The following is a 26458-nucleotide window of genomic DNA, read 5'->3' on the forward strand; positions in this document are numbered from 1 at the left end:
AGATGAAATATTTTTAAACAAGAGGATGCTGTGAAGTAGGACATTCATGCCATAGGGTTATGTGTTCTAACATTTCTGACTCACTACAGGAAATCTCTCGGATGATTGGCAGACCTGTGTCTAGGACAGGATTGCTAAATCTTTCCAAGACATGTCAAGGAGGCAAAATGACATCATGACAATCTATTAGTAAGAGTGCAAGACACCATGCCTTGGCCATGAAGATGATGGAGGGCATGTTGAAATGGTTTCAAAATCTTCCTTCATGGTCAGCACATGGAGGAGACCCAACAGACCTACCTGCGCCATACCCCAGACATCTGTACAGGCACCTCCTGCCCAGTCACATCCCCCCCGACTGTACAGGCACCCTCACCGCCTGTAATGACACACCCACCAACTGTATAGGCAGATGTCCCCTACCCCCAAGCATCAGCACCAATACAGTAAACACACTTACTAAGAGATTCTCACCATCACATTTGCGAAGTCACAAGAGAAATCCCCCATGATGACTGTGAAATATGAATACCCCCTATACATGTAAATAAAAAGATTTTTTGTCAAGTCAATACTGGGTTGTGTAATAGTTGATCAATTGGTTACTCTGCTTGTAGGCCATATATGTGCCGATAAATGTGTGAGTAAAACTTGTAGATTTGTAAGACCATCTGTGTAACAAGGAATGATATTGAAAGCATAGCTTAACACCTACCGATATTGTCTTACATACTTAGAATCCAGCATATTTAATGAACACCACAAGACATGGCGTTCAAGAAAAACATTTATATTGTAGGAAATACATTAAAATTAAAACAAATTGTCCAGTGGAAAGGGAAAAAGGAAACTAAATAAAATCTTCAGGCAGAATGGGCAAGGGAACTTGGAGGAGGTTGGGAAAATAAAACATCATGGAACCAGCCTATGTACAAGAAGCATACAAAGTCCACAGTTCAAACAGAGCCCAGTCACTGGTCATCCACAATATCCTCCTTCACAATGTGGAGATCATCTGCTCCTGCGGACTCTTCCTGGCTGGTCGATGTAGAGCCAGACACCCCACAAGAGCAAGAAACATGAGGGGTAGCAGGGGAAACAGTGAGGGAAGACATTCTGGGAGATACAACTACAGTTGTTTAAGTGGGCTGTTGGGCCAACAAAGGCAATACAGCTGCACCCAAAGAAGTGATGGAGGCAGCACGGTCGGCCATTTGTCTAGAAAATTACTCTCGGAACATACAGAGATCATATGAAAACACCTATAAGAGCCGGGAAAACACATTCTGGTCAACATCAGAAACCACCATCATTTCCTGGGATGCAGCCAGAGGAGTAATCACATATGGAGGGGATTAAGTAGAACGTGAGGGGTTTGGGGTATTGGGGTCAGAGGTTTTCCTCAGCTCTTCCAGGCCGGTACGGAGAGTAGTGGCAGGAAGTGCAGCATGAAGACCCGTTGGAATGGGGGCCTCCAGAGTTAGGGCTGGGTCGGTGGCAGGCCCAGATTGTGATGGGGCCTGGCCTGGGGACTACATTTCCTAGTTAAGTTGTTCTATCAATGCTCACACCCCCTAAGTGTCCACCCTGGCTGTTGCAGTAGATGTTAAAGGCTACGTCCGGTTGGTCATCCTACCCCTGCCTGCTGGTTAGTGTCCCTCCTCCTCCTTGCTGGTGGTATCCAGAAGACGTGCCCACCAAGGATCTCCCGCTCTGCCTCTGGTCCATTCCTGATGGTCCCTGGCTAGCCTGGTCAATGGAAATAGAAGGCAGATAATTATGTAATTGGTGTACAATTCATAACAAAGCACAAGGCTACATAAAGCAAGTTATGCCTTTGTACTTCTTTGATCTCACTAACCAATTTGTTTTCTTGGACCCAAAAGTATGTATACTATCACGGTAATGTCCAGAAATTACTCACAATAACATCTCAGTATTTACTAAACCTCCCTTCAGCATTAGTGCAATGTGAGTTTGCTGACATTGAAAAATAGTTATCTTCCAATATAAGTCTACAAGTGGAGATGAGACAGTCTTGATGGATATATCCACACCTAAAAGTGGTTCCCGGAATATCCTGTAATTTGCAGTCTCAATAGTCTTACACTTACTATCAAATGTCATCTGTTGTGTAGCATTGTGAAATACATTATACATGCAAAATAGGGTGCATACATACAAAGAAGGCCTTGGATATGACCTTCGCAAAGTTGTGATTCTAATTATTGTAATATCTCTTGACAACGCCAGACACTCTACAGGGCAAGTGCCACATTTAGTATTTCAAGACTGCTTTGTTTGTGCTATACACTAGTAGTCACATGTGCAGTTAGTACAGCTACCTAGATATTAGAAATGACGTATGTGCCACTGTTGAGAAGATGTGTACTTCGCCCCCCTCAGATATGTTTGTATTATTGTGAGTGAGAAGGTCGTGATGATGTAAGAGCACTTATTCATTAAATTACCCCCTTCGGATATGTTTGTATTATTTTGAGTGAGAAGATTATCACAAAGTCAGCCTTGTATGTAAGAATGTATGTTACAGCATCCAACACTAGACATTGTCCAAGCCAATTCTTCCCCATTGCATACAACAGTTGTAAGTCACGAAGTTCACTAGTCGTGATGATGTAAGTGCATTTATTCATTAAATTGCAACTGTAATTGAAATTTACCCTGTTGGTTTAGAACACTACAAGTCCTAGAATGTGCTGAGAAAACAGCATTTTAATTAATCCAATGATAGAGAGTGGCCCGTTGATTCAGGCCTAGTGTTGCAGGTCCTCCCTGGGCAAAGGACAAATCCTAGCCAGTCGATAGTACATGCCCACTGAACTTCAGCGCTCTGCGATATCTTGCTAGATTCTATGGCACACAGCAATACTCAGCTGTTCCTCTGGTCCCCCATAAAGCGGAGGGTCCAGCCCAACTGCATAGCCTCCACTCCGGGAGCAGAGTTTACGGCCTCAGGCAGAAAGTCTGCACCCAGAGAAGAGTTTGCAGTCGAGCCGGAACCCAGACATTTTATACAGGAAATGACAGACAGATAATAAAGCGCAGGCAGTTTACTATATGTTGCAGCCAGCCATTTTATGGACATGCTGAGCCACCCTCACCTCCAAGCAAGATCCTCTGCCATCCTGCTACTCTGTTTAACCTGCCCCAACATTGCTGAAGGACTTGAGGACAAGGCACCCCCTTTCAGTGAAACTGAATTGAAAATACTGAGGTGGTGCTTGATAAGTACCATCAGCTTAATGGGGACCCCGATGACCAGCTGAGTAATGCAGTGTGCAACCAAATCTGGGAGAGATCTTACTGCATGCTACAGTTCAGTGTGTGTACCTGTGACAGCCCGAGATGTGCCATGAGCGCTGGGAGTATGTGTTTGTACAAAATTAACAACTCAGACAGCACCAGACACTCCATGACAAATATTTCACAAGGTACCTAACAAGCACCTGCAATGCAATAGGTCTCGCATTTGCGGGAGTTTGAGCTATTGGTATTGTAAATGACAAAGCTTTTCATTTATATGTTCTAAAAACCTGCACGCAGTGCGTTAACACCCACTTTGTACTTATAGTCCTTGGTTACGAGAAGCAAGGCTGGCAGTAAAAGAGGCGCAGTTACTGCCAGCCTTACTTCTCATAAGCAATGACTTCAAGTACAAAGTGCGTGTTTTCGCACCGCTTGCAGGTTTTCAAAACTCATTAATAAAAGACATCGTCATTTATAATGCCAATAGCTCAAAGTCTCACAAATGTGAGATCTATTGCATTGCAAATGCTTGTTTAAATGTTTTTACCTGTACAATATTTTATGGTTTATATCAACTGAAATAAAATTACCTTTGACACTTTCACAAACGTGAGCCTGACCGCATTGGAAATGCGTGTTGTATTTTCTGCCTTCCTACGGCTTATCATTAAATACACGCCCAGTTTCTAGAATGTGCTGTTCACCTGGTACACACTGCAGACAGACAGTTTCACTTTTTCAGAAGAAGATGGCAGCTCAAGCTGAGTCCAAAAGGGCATTGAGCTCATGTCCTCCTGGTGAAGTACGCTAACTTGGGTAGGCTCATCCCGGTCACAGTGTGTACTCAACTTTCTTGATTGGGCCCTGGGGTCAGTGAGTGGGTCCGCCCGGGGTGGGTGGGCCCAAGGGCTGAAAGTGGTATTAAAAAAGTGGGAGGTCTCTCAAAGGGGCGTGACCGATGACATGAAGGACGTGGCTTAAAAACACCTACGCTAAAAAATCTGTGCTTAGCACAGTATGCAGCCCAACTGGTATTTTGCTATTTCTGTCATTGCATCCAGATATATGATAAAACAGGTAACATTAAACTTACAACAAGCCAGCACTATTCGTTTTGTAAATGGTTGTTAGTTGCAAAAAATAAATGAGCAACAACTATGGCTTTGACTATATAATATTGAAAATGCTTCAGGTCTGAAATGATGAGACTGTGAAAGACCTATACAGACACTCTTCAACGTTACCTCAAAAGCAGTAAAAGGGTGGTGCTGCTGCAGAGGTAAGATTTTTCTTTCAACCTGAGGGTGTGGGCAAAAATGAAGAGCCCAATAGGGCCCCATCTTGGCGCCTACTTTTAAGAACTGCCGGCTGGACCCGGCCCACTTAAAGCCCTGGGTAGGCCACTGGGCAACACACGGAAGGGCAGTGATGTGGCATGAGTAACTTGCACCAAAAAGTCGCCTTTTGCTGGGCACCCTCCTTCCGCCCCCCCACCCCGGGCCCGTGCACCCCTTACCTTGAAGGCTGGACTCTTTACCCGGATCGCTGGGTAGCACTCTTCTCCGGTTAGTTTAGTGAGTCTGCTTCGGGTCAGTGGGTCCTAGTTAATGACCCGGGCTTTGCTCTCCTTCTCTGTATGCATGCAGTCTCTCTGTCTCGCTTTCCATCTCCTCTAAACTCACTGCCTGCCTTCATGGTCGTCAGAGTATTTCTGCTCCTGGTAACTTCGATGCTAAAAAAAATCTTTTTATCTCTCCTGTCTCCATTGCATGATAGATTCACAAGTACACATGAGTGCACTTCGAGCGCGCCTTTGGGTTTGATCAAGCACTAAGTACACCGGTGCACTGCGATTAAATCATCCACTGGCTTACATCTCAAAAAATAATCAATAAAGAACTGTTCCCACTACCTACACAAGTGCTGAGGGGAACAAAGAGTGCCTACGAAATGAATTACTGAAAACCGTGACTTGAAGAAACGGTTCACAACCTCTCTTTCCTTCTTTCATTTAGTTTCTTTCCTGTGAAATGGATCCAAAAAAGAACAAGCCCGCGAGTGGTGCGCGTGCCCCACAGCGAGACATCTGGTTTCAATTATCGCGCCCATGTCTGGGCACGATAATTGAAACCATATGGCGGCCGGGCGGGTAACCGACACCAATAGGCCATGGGCGGAGCAATGCGCCCGCCTTTGGCCAATTGCGTGCTGTCTATGTTAAAAAGACGCACGCAAAGGCCAATAATAAAGGCACACACGCAGCGTGTGCGAGCATCTGAAGTGATTTCTGGAAGCCCCTACATGAGTCTTAGCCAGAACAGCGCATGCACGCTGTTACAGGCTCAACCTAAAACTAGGTCATGAGACGGTGACATAAGATAATAGGTAGATATTAGAACTGTGCTTTGTGATGCATTCAGCATTCCGCCCAATACAAAATGCATGAAGGAGTCTGTTGCAGAGCATACAGCACTGCCAAGTTTCACAGCTGCAAGCGCGATGTGCTGCTCCATTCCAGGTTTTTTCTTTGAATTCTATGACATCTACTCTTGTTTATTCCATAGTTAAACAGGATTACAAGTCCCAGAATTCAAATAAAAAGAAGCTGGCCTGGAAAAGCACATCACGCAGGACCTGGGAAAGTTGACAGCTATGAGCATAGACAATCCATGTCACACACAGGTCTACTTGAACCGTGGTGTATTATGACAAACATATGGCCACACCGCCACGTAAGTTGCAGCAGACACAAATACAAAGGGCCCGATTCACAAAGGGCCTCAGCACTTTTGGTGGATGCCCCGCAGTGGTGGGGGAGTCTCGGCACTCTGGTGGAATCTCAGGAATGAGAATTCTCATTGTGGAGATCCCGCCCCAAGTGCGGAGACTTTCCCACGACTGGGGGGGGCCTTTGCTGAGAGTGCAAAGGTTCTTGTGAATCAGGATGAATATGCTCAATATCTGTTCTGTTGGACCTGGACCTTTTTGCAGGTTTAACCCAAATGTTTTAACCTTCTTCCACCTATTTGTTACCCTCTTTTGTTGACTTTAGGACTCCGGGCACTTTACCAGTGCTAAAGCGCATGTGCTCTCTCCTCTAAAACATGGTATGATTGTTTTCTCCATGATTGGCATATTTGATTTACTAATAAGACCCTTGTACAGTACATCAGGGGGGTGCCCAGGGCCTGTAAATCAAATGAGACAAGTTGGCCTGCAACACCGATTGTGCCATCCACATGAATAGCCATGAAAGCAGGTCTCAGGCCTGCCACTGCAAAGTCAATGGGGGCAGTTTTAAACTGCCATTTCGACCTGGAAAGTATGCCTACTTGCCAGGGTCAAGCCTTGGTTTTTATTAAATGTATGGCAGCCTTAAGGTAGGCTGTACGCAGGCCCATGGTCGATGTATTTAAAAGGTGTGACATGTACTTGTGTTTTACATGTCCTGGTAGTGAAAAACTACTATAATTATTTTTTCACTAAAGCAAGGACCATCTTTCCCAAAGGTTAAGATGGGGATTGCCTTGAAACAGCTTTCAAGTGGAATTTCCCATTGGGCTCAGATAGAAAATTGGAGTTTGATGTCTCTGGACTCATAATTGGTTTCTATCCTTGCCTGCTGCTGAGGAAATTGCTTTTTGGTGCCCTAACTGAGTCCTGACTCTTGCCAGCTACCTTCTTCTTTGACGGTCCCCCCCGCCGCCGCTAGGAACATCGCGGCCGCCGAGCGGGCGGACCACAACTCCCAGGAACCTCCACGGCACGACCCCGCCCACTGACGCGCCCGGAAGGCGCTTGAAAATAACGTTGCTCTTTCGGTGGAGCGGGTGGTTTCTATCCTTGCCTGCTGCTGAGGAAATTGCTTTTTGGTGCCCTAACCGAGTCCTGACTCTTGCCAGCTACCTTCTTCTTTGACGGTCCCCCCCGCCGCCGCTGGGAACATCGGGGGCGCCGAGCGGGCAGACCACAACCCCCAGGAACCTCCACGGCACGACCCCGCTTGAAAAGAATGTTGCTCCTCCCGCGTCGCGGGAGGTCGCCGGGCTGAGCCGGGGCAGAGGGCGGGCCGTCTGTGGCCGTCAGGGGCAGTCTAGGGCTGGGCTGGGCCCACTCACTGTCTCGGACTTCTCTGGACACATGACTGGGACTTTACAGTAAGACAACATATCCATAACTTGGTGCCCCTGGACCCAATCCCAATGAATATTCTCCGCCAGCTCTCTCCTGAGGCTCTACTAGTCATCCAAGAGCTCTTGAACTCCTCACTACGGGAATCTATAGTCCCGGAGGAATGGAAAAGAGCACTGGTGGTACCGCTCCTGAAAAAACCTGGGGCTGACCCAAAGATACTCGCTAATTTTCGGCCTATTTCGCTGCTCCCCATGTTCTCTAAAATCTTGGAGAGACATATTAACATCCACCTCTCTTCACATGTGGAGAACATAGGTTTTCTACATTCATCCCAGTCTGGATTTCGCCCCCACCACTCGACTGAAACCACCCTTCTGGGGGTGACTGAGAACCTACGAGCCCGCCTTGACCAGGGTGAGACTGCGGCGCTTGTTCTTTTAGACCTAAGCGCCGCATTCGACACGGTCTCGCACCCCATTCTTCTGCGAGCCCTGAGAATGGCTGGTGTGACCGGCCCTGCCCTTGCCTGGCTGGCTTCGTTTTTTAAAAAAAAGCACTTTTCAGGTGATCTCTTCTGGTTCCTCTTCCTCTGTCCGTTCATCTGCGTATGGCGTCCCACAGGGGTCTTCACTGAGCCCTGTGCTCTTTATTATCTACGTAAGACCCCTAGCTACCATCGTGGAAGACGCAGGGCTATCCCTTTACTCATACGCAGATGATACCCAGATACTTTTCTCCCTCTCCTCATCCGCAGCAAATGCCCCATCCGCTCTTAAACTTGGTCTTAGTAGAGTGGCCGAATGGATGCAGACGAACCTTCTGAAGCTGAACGGAGATAAAACGGAGGTGCTCATTCTGGGCAAGCAGAAACATCTCTGGAGCCCTTTGCACTGGCCTCCAGAAATGGGCCCTCCACCTCTCCCAGCGACTCAGGTTCGCAACCTTGGATTTGTTCTGGATGACTCGCTCTCGATGCGATACCAAGTGGTTAAGGTGGCCGCCACGTGCTTTTCTATCCTGGGCTGGCTTAGAAAAATACTGTGGATGTTACCGGCAGGATCCAGACGATCAGTATTCCACGCCTTAATCACCTCCCGCCTGGACTACGGCAATGTACTGTACCTCGGAGTCACACTGGAGCTTCAGAGAAGGCTTCAGTTAGTTCAGAATTCAGCGGCCCGACTTCTATGCAAGGTCCAGTGGAGATCTCCAATCTCCCCTGCTCTTAACGACCTGCACTGGCTCCGCATTGCCAATCGCGTCAAATTCAAGGCCCTTTGCTTCATGCACAAAATCAAGCAAGGGTCAGCCCCAGTCTATCTCCAGGCCCTGGTTCAACAATACATTCCTCCCCGCCACCTTAGATCATCTGGCCAAGGTAATTTTCAAACTCCACGCTTCAAACTAATGAGAATGGGTGGGCGCGCCTTTTCCTGCGTTGCCCCAAGGCTCTGGAACTCCCTCCCGGCGTCACTGAAACTTGAACCATCTTTGCTGAAATTCCGCAGAGAACTTAAGACCTGGCTCTTTTCTCAATAACATCTGCGATGCATCAATCACTGCTTCTCTGGCGCCGGGAGACCCCTTGTGGGTAGCTGCGCGCCCTACAAATTCAACTACAAATACAAAATACCTCGTATTAATCTCTTTTTGTGTCATTAAGCAAAGTACTGTTTGCTAGCCTGTTAGTCTCAGGAAGGTCCACCTGCGCTTACTGACTAGATAATTAAATATGTCCTCCCGCCTTCCGAAGGGTCGACCCCCCCTAGTGGGAGGGTCAGTTAGAGGGACCCTGGATAGCTTCATTACCAGGGCAACCTCAGTCCTAGAAAGGGAGATAGTCCTAGCGGAACAACGCTTGCAGAACATCTTAGCAACAAGCGTTCATCCCTGGGTTCTATACAACAGGCCACCACACCAGTAACTATCAGCCAAGCAGATTGCTCACCTTACAACTCACTAAGTGACAGTAGCATTCCCAACTCCTGCAAGATAGGTCATTCTCAACTAATTTACACACTAATCAAAGTTTCGATTTGCCTAGATCCCCCTCTAACTCCACCTCATCTGTGGTTGTTTTATCAGGAGATTCCACGCAAAAGGTAAAATCCCCACAACCTGAGGTTCAGGAGCCCAAAAATAAAAGACCAGCCCAAGGACCTCCGTCGAAAAAAAGGAAGAAGGGGGGGGAGGAGCTTCCATAGTACCCATGGTAAAACACCACAAAACCAGGGGGGCCCACAAAAAGATCCACAGTCAACATCTAGATTTGCTCAACCCGAGCACAACTCGGTGACAGACACCCCGAATAAGGACCTACTGGGAAACATAGAGCAACTGCTGAGATCATTATTAATGCCACTAATTGAGAGACTGAAGAGAGTAGCGGAACAATTGGGGACACTAGAAAAAGCAATTGGAAACAACACTTGCCTAATTAAGAATCTCTCACCACCTAGCTTAACACACTTGCCAAGCTCTACATCTACTGATTCAAATATAATCACGGCAGCCCCTCCAATTAAGAAAGTCAGTCAAAGAGATTCTCCCCAGGTTAACATCAAGTCACAGAGGCAGAAAGAGACAACAGGGACAAAGAACAAAGAGACAGAAGTGGGAGCACAATTTTGTGCCCCAAAGCCCTGTCATACTAATACGTCTATAACCCCTCCCTTGGGTCGGATGAACGGGGGGAGAAAGGTACAAATAGACTTACCATCAGAAGCAGCCCCATTTGCTGTGATATTAACAGGGGTACCAGTTTTAGAGAACGGGGCGAAAGAAGGATACCACCAACTAAAGAATAAAGTCGTATTCTGGTTACGACAAAATAGACCACTACCCCCAAACATTAACGGGGAAATCCTCAATGTACGACGAGTAGACTGGGTGGGACGTAGACCAAAAAACACCCAAGGAGATTTAGTCATTATTAACTTTAGGGATCACAGGGCAGTGTCCCATATTACTGACTGGTTTCAGGAAAAAAGGACCAATGGCATCATACCGTATGATGATCTAACATACTTTTACCCCAGGGCTCACTTGAGTAATCCCCAAATACCCCGAGTTCTGCCTTTATTTAACACGTAGGGGCACATCTTTAATATCCCTACCTACAATCGTTTTGTCTCCCTCTCGGAGTTGGAAGGAGTAGATTGACTCTCTCCACCAAAGGATATGAAGAGAACAGATATTAAACCTAGGGGAGCATATCTTAGCAAATATTCCAAAGTCTCTCCTGAAAAAAGCATAGGAGGTTCTAAGCCTTTACAATCATCAGAGCATGAATTAGACTTACCTGAAGGGGCAAAGGGACTTAATACAAAAGAAGTCAATGCCCCATTAAACCTGAGTTTCGGTGATCTTAAGACCACACATGCATTAGAACAATAAGTAGACTCCCCGGCTAGGGACACAGGTCATCACCAGTTGCCCCTTCTTTTGGGGCTACTAAATTCACCTAACGTAGAACTATCTCAAAAACTACCCATAGCTACTGAGGGGTATAACTGCAAAGGAAATAATTCTCAACTCGATATTCTATTTTGGAACATTGCAGGACAGCGTTCTAAAATAACAAATGATGTTTGGCTTGATTTTACCTACAGGTTTAAAATATTATGTTTCCAGGAGACCTGGGCCACGGAAGAGCTCCACACGGAAGGCTACAAAACTTATTTTTCACCAGCCCTAAGAAGCACATCAGGTAGAGCAAGAGGAGGCTTAACAATTTATATATCAAATTTAATACAAGTTCTTGAAATAAAACCAATTAAATTGCGACCTAACTTCCAGGTCCTTGATATTTGTCTAAAAAAAACAGACACCTTCCTCCTGGTAAATTTTTATAATAATCTCTCGGAGCAAGAATCAACTAGTTTAATAACTCTTATTGGCTCATTATTACTGTCTAAAATAAGGAGGATATCAACAAAAGCAATAATCATTTGGGGCGGAGACTTTAACTTGGGTCCATGTCAGGACAGTAACAGAAACACCTGTGGCATCCATGATCAGAGCAACAACCCAATCCTACATTTTAAACATACGATCTTAGGTAGATGCCTAAATGAAATTATTTTTGAATTAGACCTGGAAATAGCAAATAAACCCACCACCACAGACACAGTGATGGCTGCCACTTTTCATGGGCGGGGATTTCAAAGTTCCATTGACCATATCCTTGTTTCTAGCGCACTTAGGAACATAGACACACTACTAACCATACATACAACTGCGCTGAGCGACCACTACCCCCTTAGCGTTGGCTTACCGACGGCACAAAATGTTAATTTTAGTCTGGCTAGAACCTTAACACAAAACAATCTGTCACTGGCGAGGCTCAATGGATACTCCCTTAAATGGGGAAAGATTGACCCCGTAGAAACGACTAAAACAGTGATAGCAAATACTATCTTTTCCATTCAGAAATGCTTGGATTTGGACACACCCGATGCGGAGGTCATAGCTAACTTTGATGAGGTGATAAAAGAAATAAATAAAGCATTGTGGGTAAAAGGTAACCGATCAGCAAGGAAGAGGAAAGGTTGGTTTGACCACAGTTGCACAGTAGCTTATTCAAACCTGAAACAGGCCCTGCGGAAGTCACACAGGGTCCCCCACGAGATTATTAGCTTAAGGAAAAAATACAACTCCGCAATAAAGACTAGAAAAATCGAGTTAAAAGAGCAACTCTGGGACCAACTCCATGAGAGCTGCACACATAAGAACAGTGCCGCTTTCTAGTTAGTAGTCAAGTCCCCTTTTTTTAACAATGACGCAGACTCACCAAAACTAGAGGTAGCCATTGATGAAAAAGAATGGGTAGAGTATTTTTCCAAGATCTTTTCTATTGCGACCGAGGCCGTAAATACCCACGAAGCAAATCACTATGTTCAGGCTTCCACCCCGTATCCCATTGTTACCTCGGGGCTAGGAATTGGTAGGAGGCGAGTTTTTGTTGTATTTTGTTTTATTTTTGCCAACAGTGTATCGGTACAGGTCTTTCTCGTCGTTCCTCTACGGGGAGATCGGCTTCTCTCCTGTCGGGTCTTCCGGAGATCTCCCTTCTCCGGACGGGGCTCCTCCTTCTGCTAGGCTCCGTTATGTCCGCTGTCGCCGAACACCGAGGGAGCAAACAGAAGAGAGGACAAGTAAGTATTCAGGTGAATAAGCCTCGGGGTGCAGAGGGGGGTTGGGGATATTGTGGGATTTGAGGGAGGCACCGTGTGCACTTTTTAACAGAAACGTGACAGGGAAAAACAAACGGGTGTTTGCTGGTGAGGGGAACCCAGACGCTTCAGGGCAACTATTTTCTCTACGTCAGGCGTCTGCCTTTCTTCCTCCACCACCCCAGGAATCGCTCACGTACCTCGGCTAGCCGTACCCCACCTGGCGTACGGCTGGGCGGCTCGTGGGGTTGGCCTCCGGGCTTCGCTGGTCCTGCTGATCGGCTCTCCGCACTTCCAGAGGTCTCCTCGGGTCCCGCTGGGTCTTGAGACGACGGTGCCGTACTCTGTCCTCTGCTCTCGGGTCTCTCTGCTTCCGCTACGCTCTCCTCGCTTATCCACCTCGCTCCTCTTCTCCGCTCCTCCTCGCTGCTTCCCGCCTCTCCGCTCTCCTTCACGCTGTCCGCTCCTCCGGTGTAGTAACACACCTGTGGACTGTCGACGCTGCCTTTAATCAGAGTGCATGGCTCCTCCTCCTCCATCAGACTTCCAGTCCATTTAAAGGACCCCCAGTCCTCTTCTAACTGTATCTCTCCAGTCCCGACCATCCGGGGGGCTGCGGGGGCTTGGAGAAAAGAGGGGGGGGTCGCACAAGATTAATTGGGGCCCCTCTTCGGGGCGTGACGGCGGGCCCAGGTTACACCCATCAAATTGGAAATCACGTTAGAGCAGGTGATTCAAGCCTTAAAAGCAAGTAAGAGTGGGACGGCCCCAGGCCCAGATGGGGTGCCCGTAGATTTTTTCAAAGCTCAGATGGAACTTTGGGCCCCTCTTTTGACTAGGGTTTTGAATGCATCATGTGCGGTGGGTCTCATGGAGTCATGGTCTAAGTCAATTCTGGTCCCAATTTTTAAAAAAGGGGACCGGGGGGGTCGGTAACTTGTTACCATCCTATTTCCCTTTTAGACTCCCTTGGCAAAGTTTAGGGCCGTGTAATCCTTTAGCACTTACAAGATTGGGCGGAGGGGGACAGGGTTATATCAGACCTCCAATACGGGTTCCGAGAGGGATTGGGGACCATTGATCAAGCCCTTAACCTATCACTCCTGATAGATAAATACGTAAACATCAAAGGAGGAGCTCTTTACATGGTCTACGTGGACTTATCAGCCGCGTTTGACTGCGTTTGTCATGCAAAATTGTGGTCTGTCCTTGTTGAGATGGGGGTCCAATTGAACCTGGTAAACTTCTTAAGGGAATTGTATTCAGATGCGACTGCAAGGGTGAGGTACGGGCTTGGGGGAGAACTAACCACGTTGTTCAAAGTGGAGAGGGGCGTCAGGCAAGATTGTGTCCTGGCCCCCTTCCTCTTCACACTTTATACTAACGGCCTGGAGAAGGAAATGATTAAGGGGTGCCAGGACCTTCCTATAGTAAACAACCGCCCGATCCCCGCGTTGCTCTACGCGGACGATGCGGTGATACTAGCCCGTACCCCCCTCGAACTTCAAAGAGCACTGAATAGATATTCCGCCTTCATGGCAAGTCTGGGCCTACATATTAACATCGGAAAAACATATGTCATGAAGGCAGGGATAGGTCATAAACTTAAAAGCAAAAGTATATATTTAAACCAGGAAAAACTAGCGACCACACAAAAATACCCCTATTTAGGAGTAATGATAGATGATAAACTCACTTGGAAATCCGCAATTGAAACCAGGAAACTCCTTTTTATTAGAACCAGAGTCGCCCTTGTCAATTTTTCACGGAAATTGGGGAAGAGAGCGCCCATGGAATTGGCTAAGATCTATAAAGCCAAATGTCTCTCGGTGGCACTGTATGGGGCAGGTGTTTGGGGCCATGCAAAAACAGACGCCCTACAGAGGGTGGAAAATATTTTCCTAAGGTACCTCTTATCGGTCCCAAAGAGTACGGCTACGTTTTCATGTCACATAGAGATGGGATTCTCCCACGTGTCTGATCTAGCGAGGATTCAACCACTCTTATTGTGGCGCCGTATTTGGTCATCAGACAAAGCCACACTTACACAAATGATAATTTCAGACTGTAGGACCATGGAGAATGCTCACAAATCCAGGTGGCTATTATATGTAAAGAAGTTTTTGGCTGACATAGAATGGGAACATTTTTACCACAATCCTCTTTTAGTACGTGAGGTAACAAGGAAAGACTTTCAAACAAAATGCCTTAACCATCTTTAAGAACTTCGCACTACGAGTGAAGTTATGAAACCAGCGGGGAGACATATCCTGGGCATCCAAACCACATTCGATATTCAACCTTACCTTACCTATAATACCACCAGCTATGAACGCTTTCTTTTGGTAAGGTTTAGGTTGAATTTCTTCCATCGTTTGGTTGCCTTCTCAACAAAAAATAACTGGGCAAGGGATCTTCCCCCCTGTCCGTGTGATGAGACATCAAATCAAACAACAATTCACACTATCCTTTTCTGCAAGTTTTATAGCGAGTTCAGAAAGAAGGGGCTTCTAGCATTGTAACAGTCAATGGGGTTTAGAAGATGTCGCCCCGCATTCCTTTTTTTTACAATTTTTGGAGGGCGAAAGATCTGTTATTATAATTGCCAGTCTTCTGAAATGTATTGTCAAACACAGAAATAACTTATAATGAGCAAGAGGAATTATGAACCTCAAGGCATTTATATACCTGTGGGTCACTACGCATTTCCCTTGCCATAGGAATTTCGCCCCCTAAAATCTTGAGTTATTTGCTAAATTATTATTATTATTTTTTTTAACGTTCAAACTGCTTTTATTGAGTGTTATAGACACTACACCGCTTTCTGTGCCCACAACCCGGAGGCCGGCAGCATTGAATGCAATAGAGCGACAACAATAGAGCAGGAAAAACACAGCTGTTTAACCGGCATCCCGGAGGCCCGGCAGCGTCAACTCAATACCACACAATAAATGTCCGACAGTCGGTACAGAATGTATGCACCATAGGAGGTACCGCAGCAGAACAGGGTTTTTTTGTATGTTAGTTTGTTTCTAGTCTTTTTGAACGGTTCCCAACTGCATAACAAACAACTCAAAGGGTTCACGGCCACACTCAAGAGTGGAATACTGGGACAGAACCATGGTAGTACATGTCTAGAGTCATGCAAAGTATTGTAATGACACATTACAGTCACAATGGTACCTGCTATTTCAGATGTCAGGGGTGATGTGTAGCACTACAGGGCGGTGCCAGAGCCAGGAAGGAAGGTGTATAGGAACGCAAGGGCATAGGGGTATGTGTGTCAGACTAGGGTACTATGGTAATCCCCGCATGTGTGGTGTCAGGAGAGAAACCATAGGAGGAGCGCTAAATAGGCGAAGGGCCAGCAGGGTATCATGTGGGGCAGTGTACCAGTGTGTGAGGCTGGAAGTGTTGTAAGTATCTGCAGATGACTGTCGGAAGTCCCGTGTCAGCTAATCACCCACAGACCCCCCCCGCAGGATCATCACCGTCATCTGCCCGAGCAAGCAGATAACTGACCAACGGGCTCCAGATATCTTTAGGCTGGCTAGAGATCGGTAGCAGCTCGGTAAAGGTGACGTGCTGTTCCTGACAATAAGTTAAGTCAGTCAGCCACTCTTTGAACATAGGGGCTCTGCCTCTACCCCAGCGACACGCCACTCGACGCTTCGCCAAGAGCAAGGCCACGTCCACGAACTTCCTACAGGCCTTAGAGATGTGGGCAGTGTGCCCAAGTAGTGCAATGAACGGTTCCGCAGCAATGTTTTCCGCAGTCATTACTGTGAGGGCGTCTGTCACCTGCTGCCAGTATAAGCGGACCGAGGGGCACTCCCAAGCCAGATGTAGGAAGCCCGCATGTTCAGAGTGACAGCGCTCACACCGGTCGTCAGCGGCCAGCTGAAATCGGTGTTTCTTCACCGGAGTATAATATAATTGGTGCAGAAATTTGTAGTGGATCATCTTGAATCTGCTGCTAGAAGATATTCGAGCTGTCAGGGCGCAGCAGGATTGCCAGTGGTCATCAGTGATTTCCACAGCTAAATCAGTACTCCAGCGCGCTCGCGCCCCCGTCGCAGACGGCCCAGTGACAGATCGTAGCTGGCGATAGAGTCCGGCAATCAAGTGTTTCCCTTCCTGCGAACATAACAGAAAGTGGAGGGGGGGAAAGATCTCAGGTTCCCCGGGGAACTCAGGCAGGACGTCTTGCATGCCCTGACGTAAGCGCAGGTAGTAAAAGATATCCAGCGGGGTGCGATCACTGGAGGCGAAAAAGACATCTGCAGATTTAAACGTACCGTTTACGAAAAGCTCACCCCAGGAGGCAAGTCTCAAGCGGTCACAGAGCAACCGAAAGCCTCGCTCCTGCAGTAGGGGGAGACGAGGATGAAACATCAACGGTAGTCTGGGGGAGTACGGCAAGGAGCAGGACATCCTTTTTGCGATGCGGCGCCACGCATCAAGAATACAAGAGACTGAGGTGTTTGGTGTCTGAATTAGTGCCTCCGGGCAATGAATTAGACCATTGAGGGGGATGGGATGCACAATCCAATCCTCCACTGCTAACTGTGGCATGAAGGGCGTAGGGACCAGCCAGTGATATGCGTAATGTGCTTGTGCGCACAGGTAATAGGCTTCAAAATCAGGGACATCGAAGCCTCCGGCTTCGCAAGGTAACGTCAGCGTGGACCACCGCAGCCGTGGGTTCTTACCCCCCCAGAACAACCGACAGAGCTCCGACCTCAATGTCCTAAAGAAGAAAGCGCCCGGATGGTATGGGATGTTGAGGAAGAGATATTGGAACTGGGGTAGGAACACCATTTTAAAAAGGGAAGCCCGGCCCGACATAGATAGAGGAAGAGCAATCCAACGGTCAACTGTGGCTGTGAGTTTCGTGATGGCCACCCCGTAATTAGCGCGGAGTGTTTCATCCTTGTCGCGGGAAATTTGAATACCTAGGTATCGGAGATCAGACCGACACCACTCCAACGGGTAATCAAGGGGAAAGTCAGTGACAGCATCGGTCAAAGGGAAGAACTGCGACTTGGACCAATTGATTTGTATCCCCCGACATCCTACCAAAGACGACGAATTCACGTAATAAAGGATTGAGATGGAGGTCCGGGTGTTTGACGTATAGGGTGATGTCATCGGCGCATAAGGACACATCAATTTGGCGCTGGAGGCATTGTACCGCGCCAGCTCGATGCAGCTGACGCAATCTGCAGGCTAGGGGTTCAATCGCGATGGCAAAAAGGAGAGGGGATAGGGGGCACCCGTGACGCGTACCCCTGGTGATAGCAATTGAGTGTGAGAGGCGACCATTGATGAGGACCTTCGCCGTGGGTTGTGTGTAAAGTAGCTTGACCCAGGAAACAAAGAGTCTAGGAAACCCCATACTCTCCAGGACGGAAAATAAATAGGGCCATTCGACAGAGTCAAATGCTTTAGTGGCATCCAGGAAAACAGCCGCTACTGGTAACTCGGGGTGAACTGTGCGAAGCAGAGAAAACAGGGTGCGGAGGTTGTGCGATGTAGAGCGGCCAGGAACGAATCCGGCCTGGTCAGGTAGAACAATCCTAGTCATAAGGAGGGACAGCCGGGTGGCTAGGACCTTCGCTAGAATCTTAACATCGCAGTTCAGTAGTGATAGTGGGCGGTACGAGCCACAAGAACCAGGGTCCTTACCCGGTTTTAGGAGCGAGGTGATGACTACTTCCCGCATGGAGCGAGGGAGAATACCGTCAGCAAGCGATTCTTCATACACCTCGCGAAGGACAGGGGCCATGATGTCAATATAAGCCTTGTAGAACTCAGCAGGAATGCCGTCAAGACCTGGAGCATTACCATTTTGCAAAGACATAATGGCATCCCGAATCTCGTCAGTTTCGAAGGGAGCGGCCAGGAAGGCTCGATCTCCATCGCTGAGCCAGCACAGCGCCACTTCTCCGAGGAAGTCAGAATAGGGTACGTCAGTCGTGGTAGCAGTGGTGTAGAGCTCGTGATAGTGAGTGGTAAAGGTTGCAAGAAGTGCATCTGAGTCCCTAATGATGTGACCATGGTCGTCAGTGAGTTCCAGGACAGTATTGTGATCTCGTGGGGAGCGTGTGAGGATCGCTAGTGCCCTCCCAGGTCTGTCCCCCTCGCAGTATCTTCTGGCTTGCCAATGCTTCCCCCGGAATTTGGCCTCCCTGGTAGCCTCTTCCTCGTACTTTGACAGCTTGTCTCTAAATTCCGCGTGAAGGTCAGGATTACCCTCCTCAGCCATGCGAAGTTCCAAAGCCCTGAGGTCTGTGTGCAACGAGGTAATAGTGTTTCGTATGTCACGCAGGACCCCGAAGCTCTTGGAGATGCAATGCCCCCTTATGGTGACTTTGAAGGCCTCCCAGATGCACTCGACTGAGTCCACAGATCCCCTATTTCTGGGAAAAAAGGCAGCGATTTCCTCCCCCAGTTCCGCTCAAAACACACTGTCCAACAGCGCCGCAGGTTGTAACCGCCAACCCGGTCTAGGGATGTCCAACCCAGGAATGCGTGTACGTAGCAGGACTGGACTGTGATCAGAGTATGTTCTCGGTAAATGTGAAATCCCTAGGACTTCCGAAGTGATCCCTTTAGAGATGAGGAAGTAGTCCAACCGTGACCATGTGCCCAAGTGTGAGGTGAAGTGCGTGCCTTCTCGCTGAGTTGAGTGTAGGTGTTGCCACGCATCCACTAGACCGCCCTCAGTAATAACACCCTCTAGTGCTTCTCTGGCCCTCGGTTTGTAATGATGTGCACCATCCGAGCGATCTAAGTGAGGTATTAGCGCCAGGTTACAGTCTCCCCCCCATATAACATGGCGAGAACCTACATCCACGACCTTACTCCAAAGTGTGGTAAAAAAGGAAGGCATATCTGAATTGCGGGCATAGCAGTTTATGAATGTAATTGTGTCGTGGCCCATGCGACCCCATAATAGTGCGTAGCGACCCTCCCCGTCCAGCAAGTCTCCATATTTGTGGAATGGCACTGCGCGTCTGAGCAGGATGGTCACACCTCTAGCATATGTGGAGTATGAGGAAAATGCCCGGAGGCCAGCCCACTTACTCGCAAAGGTGGCAGTAACCTTCGGTGATAGGTGAGTCTCCTGTAACATGGCAACATGGACATTAAATCTGTTAAGATAAGCAATCACATCACAACATTTCCTCGCATTGTTAAGTCCCCGAACATTCCATGAGATGCAGTTCAATTGTGTATCAGACCCTAGGCCTGCCATAAGAAGCGAGCAATCCTCCCCCCCCCCCCCCCCCCAGTTATTTGCTACATTTAATTTTTTGTTTTAACGTATTTCAATTCAGTACAATAAGTTGCAATAATCCCAACGGAAGGAATATCCTATTGAGGTTGTATTTACTTCCACACGCATAGATACCTCATTAAGGAGTCCATAGATGTATATAATGAATTTATAAATATTTTAAATGTTTGAATACTGCGGACTGATAGTATCTGGGTTTTTCCCATTTTTATACTGTAATATTGTAATTTTAATTCTTTTTTAACTCCACAGATACATTTTATTGTATGTACTTGAAAGGATGTGTGCTTTTATGATTTTGCAACTTAAAGTCGAATAAAGCTCAAATTGAATTGAATTGAATTGAGTGAAGTTGGTTTTTCAATTGCAGGTCTGAAAATGCCACTTTTAGAAAGTTGCCATGTTCCAACTTCAACCACGTTGTGTCTCTGCCGGTCTGCTAATACACCTCTGGGTCAGGGGGACAGCTGGGCTTTGTGCCTTCACTCTAGACAGTCATACAAAGGGAGCCGATGGGTGTCCTGCAAATCCTGGTGGCCCTTCACCAGGCTGATGGGTCTTACTGAACTGGAGTGGTGGGAGGAGTTGACACTTGTACCAGGATAGAGATGTGCTTGTCCCCACAAAGTGAGCTGCCTACACCCCTGTAGGGTGTCTGGCGTCAGGGTAAAGGAAGGGCAAGGTCGTGTACACACTTCAAAGACCTTTCTTTGAAGTCCCCCTACTTCAGAGGCCCAAATGGTTAGAAGTACTAGACCTCTGGCACAATTTACTCAGAACACTTCTGGACTGAGTACATTCTGCCAGGAAGAAGAGCTGTTGTGCTGTCAGGAGAAGGTTTCGCTTGCTTTGCTGTCTTGGCCTACTGCTTCTGTTCTGGAAGTGAGAGGACTAACTTTGCTTTCTAAAGTTTCTCCAAGGGCTTGAGTTGAGCTTGCCTCCTGTTGGAAGTCTTATGGCCAACAAAGACTTCACCTGCAGCACCTGGGCTACACTCCTGAGAGACCTACTCTGCCAAGTGGTGCAAATCCAGTTCCTGTGCCCTTCGGCACAACTGCATACCCTGCCCTCTGTTTTGTACAATGCAGGGATTTCCTGATTCAGACCTAGGTGAGGGTTCGGAGGTATTTGTATGCCATGATTTACTGCAATGTTGTGCAAGACACAACAGGCTATTTATTTATTATCTTGCACACTTCAGGGGAGTACAACAGCACCTCCCTTGTACGCGACTTTAGAAGAACAAAGTGCACTCTATGATGGCTTGTGTGCCTTATTCTACCTATGCTGAGGTACAGTGGTTGCATGTCTTTATGGTGTGAGGAGATGAGTGCATATGCAGCATCACCTGATTAGGAAAATAAGGATATATTTGCACATGCCCCTCTTGCATCTGTAGCAAGCCTTGAAAAATCCACTCGCAATTGCGAGTTTGAATTTATTAGGTCAAGCTATTTTTAGCATTTACTCGTCCATGCTGGCGTGTTCACTTAAGCTAGAAGAACAAGTGCTCTGTTGTTTCTGAAAGTGAATAAGCAATAAAGACGCCTTTAAATCTTGTTTTTGTCTTGAGACATTTGCTGTCTGTTCAAGGACAGAGGTCAAAAGTCAGTTTGTCTTTTTACTAATAGTTGCTTACCTGTTCCTGGAAAATTATGTCTGCTTTTCTTTCTCTTGTTATGGTTAGTGCTTTTTGTTAAGTGAGTTATCTGACAAGAATTTTGAAACAAAAGGCTGTAAAATATCAGGTTTTTTTTCAACAACATTTAAACAGCCTACAAATGAATAGTATATGTATCTCAAAATATATCAGGAATTATTAAATAACTTTTTTAGTGATTCAGAGGTGTGATGCAAACAAAGATTTACATAGGAGCAAAACATCAGAACACTTTACTTGGTGATACGCATATGACATATTTGCAGAAACTTGATATCCACACAGTGTACACTATATAGTTTTAAACCACGTCAGTGGGAAATTCAGTGGCCATTTAAATGGAAAATCTGCTTACTGCAAATGACAGTGTGCTGCTAATTTATGATTTAGTTATGTATGTATTAAAAGTGAGTTTTTAAACATGATTTGAGAAACATTCCTGCCCCCGCACTGATGACAATGCGGTTAATGAACTTAGGCAAGTCATCATGTATCCTATGTGGCTAGATTTTTATTATATATGGAGCAAAAGTTTAGTCTATTAAATCAAACAAAAGAGTTTTCTGTACAGCAGAAATGCTGAACTCACGTATTTGAAGGTGCTCTCATATGTGTTAAAGAAGAAAATGGCATCTCAGTGCGTTAAAATACTTGCCCAGGAACACATAATTTGAAACCAGTTTATGGGTCAAGAGCATTATATTTAGGTTGAGTACATTTTTTAAATCTCTAGACCTGCAGGTTTAGTAACATTTTTACGGCCTGTGTAGAATTGATAATGTATGAAATTGTAATTGCTGTGTCTGTTGGGGTCATGTATGTGTCATAAGGATTTGTAATTTATAATGGTTGTGTATATTAAAACAATTATAAATATCAGATTTATCTGGTGCTTGAGTACTTACCCAGAAGCCACGTGTTGCCATATTCTTCCACTGACAGCCGCCAGGCAACAGGTGACCTGCGAAATATGAAGCTTTCATGTGTACTGCCTAGGAGCACTCCATGTACATCTGTAAAGCAGCCACTGGCATCACACACTGCATGTCGATGGAGTGCCAACGGTGTCTGTTTTGCGGAAGGTGTGTGTGCATTGTGGCAAGGTGGCTGAAGTGCCACATTGATTCAATCAATTGCACCTACCACACGTGGGAAGCAGGAATAGTGGCAGAAATCCTAGCAACCATTTACCCTCCTGCCAGTGTATGAGGCATACGTATGTGGAGATGCGCTCTCCTATTGATGCAGCTCTGTACCGGATGCAAGCATCAGGACTAGCCTGCCTGAGAGATGCCCACTGTGTCACTGGACACCCTCTGGAAAGGCCCAGTAGCAAAGAAATGGAGAGCTGCTGTGTTCTTGACATTGGCTGGGATGACATTGGAGCGGCCAAGATCATGCTCCCACTAACACAAACCATGTCCAAAATTACTTCAAGGGAAAAAAGATATCTGGACCGAACATCTTGGCTGGAAATCCCACAGAGGTCAATCCTTTGTCTGACGATGCACTCCTCGAAACATTTTGCGCATGACAAGGGGCAAACCAACAAAAACATTCAGCAACATGCGGAAAGGTCTGAAAGAGTTAGTGTGGCAGCTCTGAGTTCATCTATTCAGCCTGGCTGGGATTGGCTGTTTGGCTAACGACTTTCCGCTGGAGCTGCGTGGGTGGAGATGGTAGGCACTGTCACAGGTGTGTCAGAATGAAATTACACTTACTCTACCATGAGACCTGAGATTACGCCCCGGGAGCAGAAACTCTGCAGCCATAAAGATACTACTCTAGTAACGTAGTAAAGTTAGAATTTTGGTCTAATTTTACCTTCTTGAAGTGGGCCCTCCATTCATCTTGTAACATGTGATGCACTTCAAAGACAGAGGTTCAATGTCAGGCTCGTTTTTTTCACAAATGCTGCTTATTTTTAAAAAAAATTTTACCAAGGGGATTGGTGTTTACCTTTCTTTCTCTTACTGCTATGCGAAAGAAGTTTGTAAAGTAATTATGATACCATGTAAATGGGGTTCAGAGAGTCATAAGGAAAGGCTGTAGGGTGTCATTTTTGTAACACAACACAATGTAAATACCTGTAAATTAACTTTACACATTCGGCAGTAGGGAAAGCATAAATGTCCTGCCTCTGGTTTTCACTCCTTGCTCCTCAGTTTCTTTGTCCTAAATAATAGTGTGGCTCAGCAGTCAGCTGCTTCAAAGCGCTGCATTCAACATGTTACTATTATGCCAAATGGATTATTGCTGGTGTTGCTTAGTAAATGAGGAGGGAGACGAGAGAAACATACAAGGCTCCTGTTTCTATTGTGAACATAGAGTACTTTTAAACATGTTATTGTCACAACGCCACTGCACTGTAAAACTACAAAGATGCTTTAGGAAAAGGTGCTTCAAACATTTAAGAAAAATTATATAAGGCAAATTGATAACTAAGTCAACTAAGTCCAGTCCTCACAGCTACTATGAAAATCACTTCCATATAACATGAGCGTATGATTGCAGACACAAATAATCACATTTAAAGCCCTTGCCTTATAGCACACTACAACAGTCTTAACTAAAGAGGTCTTTGGAGGTTGTATTCTCTGTGATCATTTATTTAACTTAATTCTTTAAATGTTTATTTGTGGGAGCCGAATAGAATATGTGATGTTCCAACACGAACAAAATGATCGCGGTATGTAACATCGCAGTTTTTACAACGCAGGTAGTTACAACGACTTGCTCTAGACATAGGAGTAGTAAGACTTACTACTCCAACACCAGTCTACGTACAGTAGGGAAGGTGTTGGAATAGTAAATCTTACTATTCCTTAGGTTATAGCGCCATCCAGTGCAAATCGATGTAAAGCTTACGTTGTAATGGCAGCATTCTAAATGCATCGCGGTGTAATCACCGTGATGTAAAGGATATTTCCCCGTGCTGTGTGTTCTGATGGTGGGTACATTGGAGGGGAGGTGGTGGGGTTTTTTCTCTTCTTGCTAACTTCATGGTGTGTTTCAGTGTACTGAGTATGGCAATACCATGATCATTTAGTAGTCTCCAAGTAGGTTTATTAAGGTAACGGCAAGCAGGTCCTACAGGTCTGTCTGGAGTCTTCACTGGCTCAGAACACTCCAAGCATCGCGGTCTGCAGAGAACCCATTCCAAGCAATAACCATTCCATATAGCAACCCATGCAATTACACATATAACGCAGTGTCTGTATATTCTTATATAGATTTAGGTGTGACAAATACTTGCCATGTTTGTACATCAGAAGCAAACATTACTGTTGCATGCGAGGGCGAGCGGGCCTTGAGTAGGACAAAGCTGGACACCCACCGTAGGAAGCCCCACATGTACCCCAGGCACTGAGCTTCCTTAATTTCCCACCGGAAACAGGGTTTTGGGATTTTGATCGTGTTGTACACAGGCCCAGTTCTAGCAGGTGGGCCGGGTGGGCCAGTCCCACCCAAACATGAGCCTGGCCCACCCAAACAGGAGCCTTGGCCGTCGCAGTGAGGGCTTGAAGGCAGGCGCGCACTGACCGGCATTGACCTCAAAGGGTGTATATGTGTGTGTGTGTGCCTGGGCTGAGACAGCTTCCCGGGGGCGTGCACACACACACACAGACAGTTTGTGAGATTATCGCAGCCGCACCAGAGTACTTCACAGGTCTTTAAAAGACCATTTACACATAAACGAGGCTTTGTTTATTTTTTCACCCCTTCATCTCCACATGGAGAAAGGCGACAAATCCTTTCTTTGACAATCATAACCTTTGCCTACTGTTCTGCTACATGGATATGTTTCTATGCAGCACAGGAGAAAAGAAGTTTGTTTATTCCTATTCACCTTTCCTGACCCCTGCAGCTGCTTATCACATCAGGCTGTCTGTGACACAAAGTTTGACTAATGGAGTAGTAGGTTAAGAGAATGTGTAACTATTTGTTTTTCTTTTAAAAATCTGCACAGGCCCAGCACCACACATACTTCATGTGTGGTTCATTTAAACAGTGTTTATCATTATCATGGCTGATGCAGGAAAACAATTAGACAATACAAAATGCCCAGAATACGCTGGTGATTAATGATCCTGCTGGAGAGCAATCATTTGTCTGTTAGTAGTTTTTAAATGCAGATGAACTGTATTTTATGTGGAAGCTCAGTGGGTTACTGCCTTTGTCACAGAGATCCTTGTGTTACTTGCAGTTCAGAAGTTACAATCCTAACATAGGACAATGACCAATGAATTGTCACCAAAGAGCTGCATACAAAACATGAATGGTATAGTTAGAACTTTGCTTTTTTTGTTTTGTGATATAGTTAGAACTTCGTCAGTCTTTCATTATTCTAATGTTGCTAAAATGAGTATGTTTGGGCAGATATACATTTTGATCAGTAAAGCTGACCCCCATGGAATACTTTTTAAATCATAAGGCTGTGTTTCCCCAGACCAAACCCTTTTAAAATATACTGCCCACCAGTATGGATGACATGTGATTCCTACACATTGTAAACCTCATTGGCTAATGTGACATTCTCTGTAGACTGATTTACAAACTTGTATGATTCATTGTCTCTGTATAATGTGTGCGTGGTGTAAAGTACTGACACACACTTCACTGATATGAGTAGCGCTATACAACAAATGAAATACATATGAGAGAGTGGCTACTTAGAGATGAGGGCACTGGAGGAGGGTGGCAGTGAGGGAATCCGAGGAGGAGGTCATGAGGGGGAGGGGCTATGGGGAGATGAGGGGCACTTGTGGTGTTTGGCAGTGAGGGAATCCGAGGAGGAGGTAGTGGGAGGGGCTATTGAGTGATGAGGGGTACTGTTGGAGGGTGACAGTGAGGGAATCCGAGGAAGAGGTGATGGGGTGGAGGGGGAGCTAGGGAGAGATGAGGGGCACTGTTGGAGGG

The 26458-nt window shown here is 46.3% G+C and overlaps 1 long non-coding RNA gene across 1 annotated transcript; it reads right to left on the bottom strand.

Annotated features, from left to right (window-relative positions):
* Positions 1–769: 769 nt before the first annotated feature.
* On the bottom strand, positions 770–24955 carry LOC144782036 (uncharacterized). The gene is made up of 2 exons (XR_013601102.1): positions 24795–24955; positions 770–1749 (listed from the first exon to the last, which is right to left on the bottom strand). It is a non-coding gene; the product is annotated as an uncharacterized LOC144782036 (long non-coding RNA).
* Between the last annotated feature and the right edge of the window lie 1503 nt (positions 24956–26458).

This window comes from Lissotriton helveticus, chromosome 9 (genome assembly GCF_964261635.1).
Source record: "Lissotriton helveticus chromosome 9, aLisHel1.1, whole genome shotgun sequence".
Classification (NCBI taxonomy): Eukaryota; Metazoa; Chordata; class Amphibia; order Caudata; family Salamandridae; genus Lissotriton; species Lissotriton helveticus.